The sequence below is a fragment of the Tachyglossus aculeatus genome, chromosome 5 (genome assembly GCF_015852505.1).
Source record: "Tachyglossus aculeatus isolate mTacAcu1 chromosome 5, mTacAcu1.pri, whole genome shotgun sequence".
Taxonomy (NCBI): domain Eukaryota; kingdom Metazoa; phylum Chordata; class Mammalia; order Monotremata; family Tachyglossidae; genus Tachyglossus; species Tachyglossus aculeatus.
This window is the reverse complement of record NC_052070.1, coordinates 6,106,599-6,120,062: the sequence shown is the minus strand read 5'-3', so window position 1 is coordinate 6,120,062 and position 13,464 is coordinate 6,106,599. Positions and strand designations below refer to the sequence as shown.

General features: G+C 45.6%; 1 protein-coding gene across 3 annotated transcripts in view; it reads left to right on the top strand.

Moving 5' to 3' along the window:
* Positions 1-13,464, top strand: part of SLC23A2 (solute carrier family 23 member 2) — a 253,987-nt gene that overhangs the window by 66,655 nt on the left and 173,868 nt on the right. For 2 of the 3 annotated variants that reach the window (XM_038747126.1, XM_038747129.1), the window contains exon 3: positions 3,168-3,207. The exons of the other annotated variant lie outside the window; for it this stretch is intronic. The gene's annotated coding sequence lies outside the window, so the exon portion shown is untranslated. The remainder of the gene's footprint in view (positions 1-3,167; positions 3,208-13,464) is intronic. 3 annotated transcript variants of the gene reach the window in all.

The window sequence follows — 13,464 nt, the reverse complement described above, 5'->3', positions numbered from 1 at the left end:
ACGTCTGTCTGCTTGTTTTGTTTTGCTATCTCCCCGCTTCTAGACTGTGAGCCCGTTGTTGGGTCGGGACCGTCTCTAGATGTCGCCAACTTGGACTCCCCAAGCGCTCAGTACAGTGCTTTGCACACAGGAAGCGCTCAATAAATACGATTGAATGAATGAATGGAAGTTTATCTATTTTGATGCTATTGACGTCTGTCTAGTGGTTTTGTTTTGCTGTCTGTCTCCCCGCTTCTAGACTGTGAGCCCGTTGTTGGGTAGGGACCGTCTCTAGATGTCGCCAACTTGGACTCCCCAAGCGCTTAGTACAGTGCTTTGCACACAGGAAGCGCTCAATAAATACGATTGAATGAATGAATGAATGGGAGTTTATCTATTTTGATGCTATTGACGTCTGTCTGCTGGTTTTGTTTTGCTGTCTGTCTCCCCGCTTCTAGACTGTGAGCCCACTGTTGGGTAGGGACCGTCTCTATCTGTTGCCAACTTGGACTTCCCAAGCGTCTAGTACAGTGCTTTGCACACAGGAAGCGCTCAATAAATACAATCGAATGAATGAATGGGAGTTTATCTATTTTGATGCTGTTGACGTCTATCCGCTTGTTTTGTTTTGCTGTCTGTCTCCCCGCTTCTAGACTGTGAGCCCGCTGTTGGGTAGGGACCGTCTCTAGATGTTGCCAACTTGTACTTCCCCAGCACTTAGTACAGTGCTTTGCACGCAGTAAGCGCTCAATAAATACGATTGAATGAATGAATGGGAGTTTATCTATGTTGATGGTATTGACGTCTGTCTGCTTGTTTTGTTTCGCTGTCTGTCTCCCCGCTTCTAAACCGTGAGCCCGTTCTTGGGTCGGGACTGTCTCTCTATGTTGCCGACTTGTACCTCCCAAGCGCTTAGTACAGTGCTCTGCACACAGTAAGCACTCAATAAATACAGTTAAATGAATGAACGAGAGGACAATACAACAGAGTTGATGGACGCATTCCCTGCCCACAGTGAGCCTGTGGGACAAGGGAGTCTGTCTGACCTGATTATTTTGTTATTATTTTGCTTATAACAATGCTTGGCACATAGTATAAACTTAACAATAATAATAATAATGGCATTTATTGAGCGCTTACTAAGTGGAAAGCACTGTTCTAAGCGCTGGGGAGTTTACAAGGTGATCAGGTTGTCCCGTGGGGGGGCTCACAGTCTTCACCCCCATTTTCCAGATGAGGGAACTGAGACCCAGAGAAGTGAAGTGACTTGCCCAAAGTCACCCAGGTGACACTTGGCGGAGTCGGGATTTGAACCCATGACCTCTGACTCCCAAGCCCGGGCTCTTTCCACTGAGCCACGCTGCTCATCATCATCGTTTTGTCTCAGGAAGGGCAGGCCTTACAGGGGAAGTATTGTACTTCCCAAGCGCTTAGTACAGTGCTCTGCACACAGTAAGCGCTCAATAAATATGATTGAATGAATAAATGAATGAATGGTTCTGTATTTCTGCACCAGTCAATGAAATCGATTTAGCAGTTTCATTAGAGGGCAAAGAAAAGATAAACTTTTTTTATCGTGAACGGCGCTTTTCTTGATCAGCTTGTCAATAATCACGGTACTTGTCGCACGCTTACTATGTGGCAAGCACTGTATTAAACACTGGGGTAGACAGGGGGTGGCACATAGTAAGCGCTTGACAGATAAGCGCTTAACAAATGCCATCGTTATTATTCATTCAGTCATATTTATTGAGCGCAATGGAAGTTAATCAGATTACCTTTTGAGGAGGACTGTCGCTTAGCGACTAGATCAATCAATCGTATTTATTGAGCGCTTACTGTGTGCAGAGCACTGTACTAAGCGACTAGATGCCGGGCCTGGGTGTCTGCAGGATCTGGGTTCTAGTCCAGGCTCTGCCGCTTGTCTGCTGGGTGACCTTGGGCAAGTCACTTCACTTCTCTGGGCCTCAGTGACCTCATCTGGAAAATGGGGATTGAGACTGTGAGCCCCACGTGGGATAGGGGCGCTATGTGGGACATTCATTCACTCATTCAGTCGTATTTATTGAGCGCTTACTGTGCGCAGAGCACTGGACTAAGCGCTTGGGAAGTACAAGTTGGCCTTCCCAGACTGAGCCTGTCTAACCTAATTCGCTTGCATCCGCCCCAGCACTTAGTACAGTCCCTGGCATTCATTCATTCATTCATTCATTCAGTTGTATTTATTGAGCACTTACTGTGCGCAGAGCACTGGACTAAGCGCTTGGGAAGTACAAGTTGGCCTTCCCAGACTGAGCCTGTCTAACCTAATTCGCTTGCATCCACCCCAGCACTTAGTACAGTCCCTGGCATTCATTCATTCATTCATTCAGTCGTATTTATTGAGCGCTTACTGTGCGCAGAGCACTGGACTAAGCGCTTGGGAAGTACAAGTTGGCCTTCCCAGACTGAGCCTGTCTAACCTAATTCGCTTGCATCCACCCCAGCACTTAGTACAGTCCCTGGCATTCATTCATTCAGTCGTATTTATTGAGCGCTTACTGTGCGCAGAGCACTGGACTAAGCGCTTGGGAAGTACAAGTTGGCCTTCCCAGACTGAGCCTGTCTAACCTAATTCGCTTGCATCCGCCCCAGCACTTAGTACAGTCCCTGGCATTCATTCATTCATTCATTCATTCAGTTGTATTTATTGAGCGCTTACTGTGCGCAGAGCACTGGACTAAGCGCTTGGGAAGTACAAGTTGGCCTTCCCAGACTGAGCCTGTCTAACCTAATTCTCTTGCATCCACCCCAGCACTTAGTACAGTCCCTGGCATTCATTCATTCATTCATTCAGTCGTATTTATTGAGCGCTTACTGTGCGCAGAGCACTGGACTAAGCGCTTGGGAAGTACAAGTTGGCCTTCCCAGACTGAGCCTGTCTAACCTAATTCGCTTGCATCCGCCCCAGCACTTAGTACAGTCCCTGGCATTCATTCATTCATTCAGTCGTATTTATTGAGCGCTTACTGTGCGCAGAGCACTGTACTAAGCGCTTGGGGAATTTAATGAGGGAATATTGAGAATGATCCCCGTCCTGCCCTGGGTAACTGTGGTTCCCCTTGGGGAGGGCTCACCATTCAGCCACGCCGGCTAAATCTCAAGAGCGCAGACGGATTTCGTGTTTTTCCTCTTCTTTCCCCATTTAGGGAAGAACATGGTGGAGAGGAAGAGCACGGGAGAGAGACGGTAAGGATTGGCGGAGACTGAAAGAGGGGAGGCCGGTGGAAATCAATCAATCAATCAATCGTAAAGCGCTTAGTACAGTGCTCTGCACACAGTAAGCGCTCAATAAATGCGATTGATTTATTGGTGGAAAGAATGAAGGCATTCACTCATTAATAAATGCCGTCATAATTATTATTAGTAGTAAGTGCTTAATAAATGCCATCATTGTCATTATTATTATTACCTCTGGCCCAGAATACCCTGTATATATGTATATATGGCTGTACATATTTATTACTCTATTTATTTATTTATTTGTTTATTTTACTTGTACATTTGTATCCTATTTATTTAATTTTGTTGGTATGTTTGGTTCTGTTCTCTGTCTCCCCCTTTTAGACTGTGAGCCCACTGTTGGGTAGGGACTGTCTCTATGTGTTGCCAATTTGGACTTCCCAAGCGCTTAGTACAGTGCTCTGCACATAGTAAGCGCTCAATAAATACGATTGATTGATTGATTGATTGATTCCCTCCTCATATTCATTCATTCATTCATTCATTCATTCAGTCGTATTTATTGAGCGCTTACTGTGTGCGGAGCACTGTACTAAGCGCTTGGAAAGTCCAAGTTGGCAACATCTAGAGACGGTCCCTACCCAACAGCGGGCTCACAGTCTAGAAGGGGGAGACAGAGAACAAAACAAAGCATATTAACAAAATAAAATAAATAGAATTCATTCATTCATTCAGTTGTATTTACTGAGCGCTTACTGTGTGCAGAGCACTGCACTTAGCGCCTGGGAAGTACAAGTTGGCGGCTATAGAGATGGTCCCACAGTAAATACGACTGAATGAAAGATGTGAAACCCCTCCAGCCTGAATTCATTCATTCATTCAATCGTGTTTATTGAGCGCTTACTGTGTGCAGAGCACTGTACTAAGTGCCTGGGAAGTCCAAGTTGGCAACACATAGTAGTACAAGTTGGCAACACAGTAAATACGACCGAATGAAAGACGTGAAACCCCTCGAGCCTAAATTCATTCATTCATCAATCGTGTTTATTGAGCGCTTACTGTGTGCAGAGCACTGTACTAAGCGCCCGGGAAGTCCAAGTTGGCAACACATAGTAGTACAAGTTGGCAACACAGTAAATACGACTGAATGAAAGACGTGCAACCCCTTGAGCGTAAATTCATTCATTCATTCAGTCGTATTTATTGAGCGCTTACTGTGTGCAGAGTACTGTACTAAGCGCCCGGGAAGTCCAAGTTGGCAACACATAGTAGTACAAGTTGGCAACACAGTAAATACGACTGAATGAAAGACGTGCAACCCCTTGAGCGTAAATTCATTCATTCATTCAGTCGTATTTATTGAGCGCTTACTGTGTGCAGAGTACTGTACTAAGCGCCTGGGAAGTCCAAGTTGGCAACACATAGTAGTACAAGTTGGCAACACAGTAAATACGACTGAATGAAAGACGTGCAACCCCTTGAGCGTAAATTCATTCATTCATTCAGTCGTATTTATTGAGCGCTTACTGTGTGGTGAGCACTGTACTAAGCGCCCGGGAAGTCCAAGTTGGCAACACATAGTAGTACAAGTTGGCAACACAGTAAATACGACTGAATGAAAGTCGTGAAACCCCTCGAGTGTAAATTCATTCATTCATTCAGTCGTATTTATTGAGCGCTTACTGTGTGCTGAGCACTGTACTAAGCGCCTGGGAAGTCCAAGTTGGCAACACATAGTAGTACAAGTTGGCAGCACAGTAAATACGACTGAATGAAAGACGTGAAACCCCTTGAGCGTAAATTCATTCATTCATTCAGTCGTATTTATTGAGCGCTTACTGTGTGGTGAGCACTGTACTAAGCGCCTGGGAAGTCCAAGTTGGCAACACATAGTAGTACAAGTTGGCAGCACAGTAAATACGACCGAATGAAAGACGTGAAACCCCTTGAGCGTAAATTCATTCATTCATTCAGTCGTATTTATTGAGCGCTTACTGTGTGGTGAGCACTGTACTAAGCGCCTGGGAAGTACAGGTTGGCAACACATAGTAGTACAAGTTGGCAACACAGTAAATACGACCGAATGAAAGACGTGAAACCCCTTGAGCGTAAATTCATTCATTCATTCAGTCGTATTTATTGAGCGCTTACTGTGTGCAGAGTGCTGTACTAAGCGCCCGGGAAGTCCAAGTTGGCAACACATAGTAGTACAAGTTGGCAACACAGTAAATACGACTGAATGAAAGACGTGAAACCCCTTGAGCGTAAATTCATTCATTCATTCAGTCGTATTTATTGAGCGCTTACTGTGTGCTGAGCACTGTACTAAGCGCCCGGGAAGTCCAAGTTGGCAACACATAGTAGTACAAGTTGGCAACACAGTAAATACGACTGAATGAAAGACGTGAAACCCCTTGAGCGTAAATTCATTCATTCATTCAGTCGTATTTATTGAGCGCTTACTGTGTGGTGAGCACTGTACTAAGCGCCTGGGAAGTCCAAGTTGGCAACACATAGTAGTACAAGTTGGCAACACGGTAAATACGACTGAATGAAAGACGTGAAACCCCTTGAGCGTAAATTCATTCATTCATTCAGTCGTATTTATTGAGCGCTTACTGTGTGGTGAGCACTGTACTAAGCGCCCGGGAAGTCCAAGTTGGCAACACATAGTAGTACAAGTTGGCAACACAGTAAATACGACTGAATGAAAGACGTGAAACCCCTTGAGCGTAAATTCATTCATTCATTCAGTCGTATTTATTGAGCGCTTACTGTGTGCAGAGTGCTGTACTAAGCGCCTGGGAAGTCCAAGTTGGCAACACATAGTAGTACAAGTTGGCAACACAGTAAATACGACTGAATGAAAGACGTGAAACCCCTTGAGCGTAAATTCATTCATTCATTCAGTCGTATTTATTGAGCGCTTACTGTGTGGTGAGCACTGTACTAAGCGCCTGGGAAGTCCAAGTTGGCAACACATAGTAGTACAAGTTGGCAACACGGTAAATACGACTGAATGAAAGACGTGAAACCCCTTGAGCGTAAATTCATTCATTCATTCAGTCGTATTTATTGAGCGCTTACTGTGTGGTGAGCACTGTACTAAGCGCCCGGGAAGTCCAAGTTGGCAACACATAGTAGTACAAGTTGGCAACACGGTAAATACGACTGAATGAAAGACGTGAAACCCCTTGAGCGTAAATTCATTCATTCATTCAGTCGTATTTATTGAGCGCTTACTGTGTGGTGAGCAGTGTACTAAGCGCCTGGGAAGTCCAAGTTGGCAACACATAGTAGTACAAGTTGGCAACACGGTAAATACGACTGAATGAAAGACGTGCAACCCCTCGAGCGTAAATTCATTCATTCATTCAGTCGTATTTATTGAGCGCTTACTGTGTGCTGAGCACTGTACTAAGCGCCTGGGAAGTCCAAGTTGGCAACACATAGTAGTACAAGTTGGCAACACGGTAAATACGACTGAATGAAAGACGTGCAACCCCTTGAGCGTAAATTCATTCATTCATTCAGTCGTATTTATTGAGTGCTTACTGTGTGCTGAGCACTGTACTAAGCGCCTGGGAAGTCCAAGTTGGCAACACATAGTAGTACAAGTTGGCAACACAGTAAATACGACTGAATGAAAGACGTGCAACCCCTTGAGCGTAAATTCATTCATTCATTCAGTCGTATTTATTGAGCGCTTACTGTGTGGTGAGCAGTGTACTAAGCGCCTGGGAAGTCCAAGTTGGCAACACATAGTAGTACAAGTTGGCAACACGGTAAATACGACTGAATGAAAGACGTGCAACCCCTCGAGCGTAAATTCATTCATTCATTCAGTCATATTTATTGAGCGCTTACTGTGTGCTGAGCACTGTACTAAGCGCCTGGGAAGTCCAAGTTGGCAACACATAGTAGTACAAGTTGGCAACACGGTAAATACGACTGAATGAAAGACGTGCAACCCCTTGAGCGTAAATTCATTCATTCATTCAGTCGTATTTATTGAGCGCTTACTGTGTGCTGAGGACTGTACTGAGCGCTTGGGAAGTACAAGTCGGCAACATAGACGGTCCCTACCCAACAATCAGTCAATAAATGGGGGATGTGGATATAAGCGGCGTGGGGCTGGGAGTGGGGGATGAAGAAAGGGAACGAGGCAGGGCGACACGGAAGGGAGTGGGGGGAAGAGGAAAGGTGGGAAAGGAGTCAGGGAAGGCTTCCTGGAGGAGACGGGCCTTCAGGAAGGCTTTGAAGATGGGGGAGAGGGATTGTGTGCGGGATTTGAGGCGGGAGGGCATCCCAGGCCAGAGGGAGGATGCGGGCCGGGGGTTGGCGGCCAGACCCCGCCGACAGAGGACAAGTCCCGGGATCGAAACCGCCCATCGTGATGTTGAGCCAGGTAGGATGGACGTCTCTTCCCCGGCACCCAGTTTTTGCGTTGTCTTTCGCAAAACGGACCCGTTCGCGATCATTTACGCCCGAGGGGTTTCGCGTCTTCCATTCAGTCGTATTTGCCATTTAGAGAAGCCGCGTGGCTCAGTGGAAAGAGCCCGGGCTTTGGAGTCAGAGGTCATGGGTTCGAATCCAGGCTCCGCCACTCGTCAGCTGGGTGACTTTGGGCAAGTCACTTCGCTTTTCTGGGCCTCAGTTCCCTCATCTGGAAAATGAGGATAAAGACGGTGAGCCCCGTGTGGGACCACCTGATCACCTTGTCATTCATTCATTCAATTCAGTTGTATTTATTGAGCGCTTACTGTGTGCAGAGCACTGTACTAAGCGCTTGGGAAGTCCAGGTTGGCAACATAGAGAGACGGTCCCTACCCAACTGCTGGCTCACAGTTGCCACCTCCCCAGTGCTAAGCACATAGTAAGCGCTTAATAAATGCCATTATAATTATTATTTACTGTGTTGCCAAGTTTGCTGAACAATATTAAGCCATATATTAACAAATAATAAATTATTTATTTTATTTGTACATATTTATTCTATTTATTTTATTTTGTTAATCTGTTTGGTTTTGTTCTCTGTCTCCCCCTTCTATAATAATAATAATAATAATAATGGCATTTATTAAGCGTTTACTATGTGCAGAGCACTGTTCTAAGCGCTGGGGAATTTACAAGGTGATCAGGTTGTCCCACGGGGGGCCCACAGTCTTCATCCCCATTTTACAGATGAGGGAACTGACGCCCAGAGAAGTGAAGTGACTTGCCCAAAGTCACACAGCTGACAGTTGGCGGAGCCGGGATTTGAACCCATGACCTCTGACTCCAAAGCCCGGGCTCTTTCCACTGAGCCATGCTGCTTCTAGACTTCTGGAAGGCTAGAAGCTTCTAGACTGTGAGCCCGCTGTTGGGTAGGGACCGTCTCTATATGTTGCCAACTTGGACTTCCCAAGTGCTTAGCCCAGTGCTCTTGCACGCAGTAAGCGCTCAATAAATACAATTGAATGAATGAATGAATGAATGAATTCCATTTATTTTATTTTGTTAGTATGTTTTGTTTTGTTCTCTGCCTCCCCCTTTTAGACTGTGAGCCCGCTGTTGGGTAGGGACCGTCTCTAGATGTTGCCAACTTGTACTTCCCAAGCGCTTAGTCCAGTGCTCTGCACACAGTGAGCGCTCAATAAATACAATTGAATGAATGAATGAATGAATGAATTCCATTTATTTTATTTTGTTAGTATGTTTTGTTTTGTTCTCTGCCTCCCCCTTTTAGACTGTGAGCCCGCTGTTGGGTAGGGACCGTCTCTAGATGTTGCCAACTTGTACTTCCCAAGCGCTTAGTCCAGTGCTGTGCACACAGTGAGCGCTCAATAAATACGATTGAATGAAGGAATGACACTTACCTACATGTTTTGTTTTGTTGTCTGTCTCCCCCTTCTATACTGTGAGCCCGCTGTTGGGTAGGGACCGTCTCTAGATGTTGCCAACTTGGACTTCCCAAGCGTTTAGTACAGTGCTCTGCACACAGTAAGCGTGCAATAAATGCGACAATGAAGGAATGACACTTATCTACATGTTTGGTTTTGTTGTCTGTCTCCCCCTTCTAGACTGTGAACCCGCTGTTGGGTAGGGACCATCTCTAGATGTTGCCAATTTGGACTTCCCAAGTGCTTAGTCCAGTGCTCTGCACACAGTAAGCGCTCAATAAATACGATTGAATGAATGAATGAATGGAGGCCCAGGGAGGAGATTGGCATTAGAGGAGCTTTAAGACCTTATCTACTATAAGGTTTAAGGAGCTGCTCCCTTGATTAGGGGATTATTTTTTTCCCTCTTGCGTTGGGATTTGGCCACTTCCGTGTCCCGAGGTCATCCCGGGCCGGATGGTGGGATTGAGAAGGTTTTGGAAGTGTTTGCGCAAGTTCCCAAGATAATCCGAAGCAAGGACGTTTTTGCCCCGAGGCAGGCTTGCCAACTATCTAGCACATCAATCAAGCGGTGGTATTTATCAGTACCACTATCAATATCAGCGTCTAGAGAAGCAGCGTGGCTCAGCGGAAAGAGCCCGGGCTTTGGAGGCAGAGGTCATGGGTTCAAATCCCGGCTCTGCCAATTGTCAGCTGGGTGACTTTGGGCCAGTCACTTCACTTCTCCGGGCCTCAGTTACCACATCTGTAAAATGGGGATTAAGACTGTGAGCCCCCCGGGGGACAACCTGATTACCTTGTAACCTCCCCGGCGCTTAGAACAGTGCTTTGCACATAGTAAGCGCTTAATAAATGCCATTATTATTATTATTACTTGTTACTTTTACTTTTAGACTGTGAGCCCACTGTTGGGTAGGGACTGTCTCTATATGTTGCCAACTTGTATTTCCCAAGCGCTTAGTACAGTGCTGTGCACATAGTAAGCGCTCAATAAATACGATTGATGATGGTGATAGTACAGTGCTCTGCATACAGTAAGCGCTCAATAAATTTGAATGAATGAATGCATCAAATTGATATTTCTTCTGTTTCATTCAGTTGTATTTATTGAGCGCCTACCGTGTGCAGAGCACTGTGCTAAGCGCTTGGGAAGTACAAGTTGGCCACATATAAAGCAAAGACATTTTGCCCCGAGGCAGCCTTGAGCCCAGTGTTGGGTAGGGACCGTCTCTATATATTGCCAACTTGTACTGCCCAAGCGCTTAGTACAGTGCTCTGCACACAGTGCTCAATAAATATGAATGAATGAATGCATCAAATTGAAATTTCTTCTGTTTCATTCAGTCGTATTTATTGAGCGCTTACCGTGTGCAGAGCACTGTACTAAGCGCTTGGGAAGTACAAGTCGGCAACATATTAAGCAAAGACATTTTGCCTCGTGGCAGGCTTGAGCTCAGTGTTGGGTAGGGACCGTCTCTATATGTTGCTGACTTGTACTGCCCAAGTGCTTAGTCCAGTGCTCTGCACACGGTAAGCACTCAATAAATACGATTGAATGAATGATTGAATGAACAAATACCACGATTATTAGTGGTATTATTATATTATATTATTATAATATATTATTATTATTATTATTATAAGCTCTCAATAAATACGATTGAATGAAAGAATGAATATAGAGACGGTACCTACCCAACAGCAGGCTCACAGCCATCATCATTAGAAGGGGGAGACAGACAACAAAACAAGTAGACAGGTGTCAGTAGCCCTGCTGAGAGCTCACCTCCTCCAGGAGGCCTTCCCACACTGAGCCCCCTCCTTCCTCTCCCCCTCGTCCCCCTCTCCATCCCCCCCCATCTTACCTCCTTCCCTTCCCCACAGCACCTGGATATATGGGATATATGTTTGTGCAGATTTATTACTCTATTTATTTATTTTACTTGTACATATCTGTCCTATTTTATTTTGTTAGTATGTTTGGTTTTGTTCTCTGTCTCCCCCTTTTAGACTGTGAGCCCGCTGTTGGGTCGGGCCCGCCTCTAGATGTTGCCAACTTGGACTTCCCAAGCGCTTAGTACAGTGCTCTGCACACAGTAAGCGCTCCATAAATACGATTGATTGATTCAGTCATATTTATTGCACTTACTGTGTGCAGAGAACTGTACTAAGAGCTTGGGGAGTACAAGTTTATTTATTGAACGCTTACTGTGTGCAGAGCACTGGACTAAGCGCTTGGGAAGCACAAGTTGGCAACATGTAGAGACGGTCCCTACCCAACAGCGGGCTCACAGTCTAGAAGGGGGAGACAGGGAACAAAACAAAACATATTAACAAAATGAAATAAGTAGAATAAATATGCAGAGCCCTGTAGTAAGCACTTGTGGGGAGGAGTCCAGTAATAATAATAATAATAATGATGATGGTATTTGTTAAGTGCTTACTATGTGCAAAGCACTGTTCTAAGCGCTGGGGAGGTTACAAGGTGATCAGGTTGCCCCACGGGGGCTCACAGTCTTCATTCCCATTTTACAGATGAGGGAACTGAGGCCCAGAGAAGTGAAGTGACTAGCCCCAAGTCACACAGCTGACAATTGGCAGAGCCGGGATTTGAACCCATGACCTCTGACTCCAAAGCCCGGGCTCTTACACACTTTTAGACTGTGAGCCCACTGTTGGGTAGGGACCGTCTCTGTATGTTGCCAACTTGGACTTCCCAAGCGCTTAGTACAGTGCTCTGCACACAGTAAGCGCTCAAAAAATACAATTGATTTATTGATTATCCACTGAGCCACTCTGCTTCTCTAAGTCCAGCAGAGTTAGTAGGCTCACTGCCCTCAAAGCGTCACAGGATTTCCCCCTTCTCGACCGTGAGCCCGCTGTTGGGTCGGGACCGTCTCTATATGTTGCCAACTTGGACTTCCCAAGCGCTTAGTACAGTGCTCTGCACACAGTAAGCGCTCAATAAATACGATTGATTGATTGATCTCTTCGAAATCCCCTAAGGAGTTGTTGCGGATAAGGATTGGAGCCGGGGAGGGTTTGGCGTTTTGTCTAAATCGGGCTTTGGCACCAGAACCGTGCGGCCCAGAGCCGGCTCCGTTTTGCCGTCGCTTAGCAAATCCCCCCTCGTTATTCCCAGTATCCAAATCCGCCCGAAGAGAAGCCGCCCGACCCGGAATTCAGAGGATGTGGGAGCTAATCCCGGCTTTGCCGCTTCCCCGTTGCATCACCTTGGCCATGACCTTGGGCCAGGCAGTTCACTTCTCCCTGCCTGGTTCTTCATCTGTTAAAGGGGATTTAAATAATAATAATAATAATAACAACAATAATAATAAATAATAATAATAATGGCATTTATTAAGCGCTTACTATGTGCAAAGCACTGTTCTAAGCGCTGGGGAGGTTACAAAGTGATCATGGCATTTATTAAGCGCTTACTATGTGCCAAGCACTGTTCTAAACACTGGGGAGGTTAGAAGGTGAGCAGATTGTCCCACGGGGGGCTCACAGTCTTCATCCCCGTTTTACAGATGAGGTCACTGAGGCGCAGAGAATAATAATTATAATAATAGCAATTATTAAGTGCTTACCTTGTGCCAAGCACTGTTCTAAGCACTGGGGAGGTTACAAGGTGATCAGGTTGTCCCACGTGGGGCTCACAGTCTTCATCCCTGTTTTACAGATGAGGTCACTGAGGTGCAGAGAATAATAAAAATATTAATAATAATAGCATTTGTTAAGCGCTTACTATGTGCAAAGCACTGTTCTAAGCGCTGGGGAGGTTACAAGGTGAACAGGTTGTCCCACGGGGGGCTCACAGTCTTCATCCCCATTTTACAGATAAGGTCACTGAGGCGCAGAGAATAATAATAATAGCATTTATCAAGTGCTTACTATGTGCAAAACACTGTTCTTAGCGCTGGGCAGGCTACAAGGTGAACAGGTTGTCCCATGGGGGGCTCACAGTCTTCATCCCCGTTTTACAGATGAGGTCACTGAGGCGCAGTGAATAATAATTATAATAATAGCATTTGTTAAGTGCTTACTCTTTGCAAAGCACTGTTCTAAGCACTGGGGAGGTTACAAGGTGATCAGTTTGTCCCACGGGGGGCTCACAGTCTTCATCCCCATTTTACAGATGAGGTCACTGAGGCACAGAGAATAATAATAATAATAATAATAGCATTTATTAAGCGCTTACTATGTGCCAAGCACTGTTCTAAGTGCTGGGGAGGTTACAAGGTGATCAGGTTGTCCCCCGTGGGGCTCACAGTGTTCATCCCCATTTTACAGATGAGGGCACTGAGGCCCAGAGAATAAGAATAATAGCATTTATTAAGTGCTTACTATGTGCAAAGCACTGTTCTTAATCGCTGGG